The following is a 1243-nucleotide window of genomic DNA, read 5'->3' as shown; positions in this document are numbered from 1 at the left end:
ATATATAGAGAGAGAGAGAGAGAGAGAGAGAGAGATGTATGTTTGTGTCTCTGTCTGTGTGTCCCCCTGCCATCGCTTGACAACCAATGTTGGTGGGTTTACGTCCCCGTAACCTAGCAGTTCGGCAGAAGGAACCAATAGAATAAGTTTTAGGCTTACAAAGAATAAGTCCTGGGGTCAATTTGTTCGACTAAAGGTGGTGTTCCAGCACGGCTGCAGTCAAATGACTGAAACAAATAAACGAATAAAAGAATATATGTTAAATAAAATGAGACAACAAAGCCAAGGCAATATGAAATTTCTAGGATATTTATAAAGACAAAGGTAGTCTTACAGCTGTTTCAGGGATATAAGGGATATCCCATCATCAGAGACGATATGAGAGAGTTAGAAGGAAATAGTAGTGTTTAATATAAGAAGTTATTTTGGAAAGGGAGAGATATAGGAAGTATAAAGGGAAGACACGAAGATAATGAAAATATCAAGAACTACGGAGGTGAACTGCTGGGGGTATGGACTGGAGTTGCTGGTCCATATATGCTTGCTAGACCTCCGCAAGATTGCGGAGGAACTGCCGGACGAATCAAGGCTGAGGATAGTGGTGGAAGGAAGACCGACGGTATATTTTCTTTGTGGAGTAAGGGGACACATGAAAGCAAGGTGTCCCCAGAAACAAGAAAAGGAAGTAGAACAAGAGAAGCAAGAAGAGGAAGCGGAACAAAGAGCGGAGGTACAAATGCAAGTAAGGGAAATGATAGAAAATGTAGGAGAAAAATATACTGTTGGAAAAAAGAAAGAAGAAAAGAGGAGAAAACGTTAATTCACCACCCAGAATTCCACAGAAAAAGAGAAAAGAAAATATAGAGGAGAATCAATGCGAACGACCAGAGATACCAAAGGGGCGAATTACGGAGGAGGAAAGAAGTGTGCAGAAAATAAAGGAAGAGAGAAAAGAGATAGCAACAACAAAGAGTAAGAGAGATACAGAAGAGGATGAGACACTAATACCAGGAACATCAGGAAAGAATAACGACGGAAAACGAGAGTTGGTGCCAAAAGGAAAACACATTCGAACGATGATAAACTAGAAAAAGAGTCTAGAGATCTAGAGAAAGATTACAAAAATGAAAAATGTAATTAGAGTCAAGTTAGCAGGGAGAAAGTGTACCGAGGACGACAGAGTGGTCTTGCTTGTGAGAGAGAGAGAGAGAGAGAGAGAGAGAGAGAGAGAGAGAGAGAGAGA

General features: G+C 40.6%; 1 protein-coding gene across 6 annotated transcripts in view; it reads right to left on the bottom strand.

The window, feature by feature from the left end:
• Window positions 1-1243, bottom strand: part of LOC106869499 (small conductance calcium-activated potassium channel protein) — a 105233-nt gene that overhangs the window by 8637 nt on the left and 95353 nt on the right. For 2 of the 6 annotated variants that reach the window (XM_052966194.1, XM_052966195.1), the window contains one exon: window positions 160-227. The exons of the other annotated variants lie outside the window; for them this stretch is intronic. The gene's annotated coding sequence lies outside the window, so the exon portion shown is untranslated. The remainder of the gene's footprint in view (window positions 1-159; window positions 228-1243) is intronic. 6 annotated transcript variants of the gene reach the window in all.

This window comes from Octopus bimaculoides, chromosome 3, assembly GCF_001194135.2.
Source record: "Octopus bimaculoides isolate UCB-OBI-ISO-001 chromosome 3, ASM119413v2, whole genome shotgun sequence".
Classification (NCBI taxonomy): domain Eukaryota; kingdom Metazoa; phylum Mollusca; class Cephalopoda; order Octopoda; family Octopodidae; genus Octopus; species Octopus bimaculoides.
Note: the sequence above shows the minus strand (reverse complement) of the source record. Positions and strands in the feature narration are given on the sequence as shown.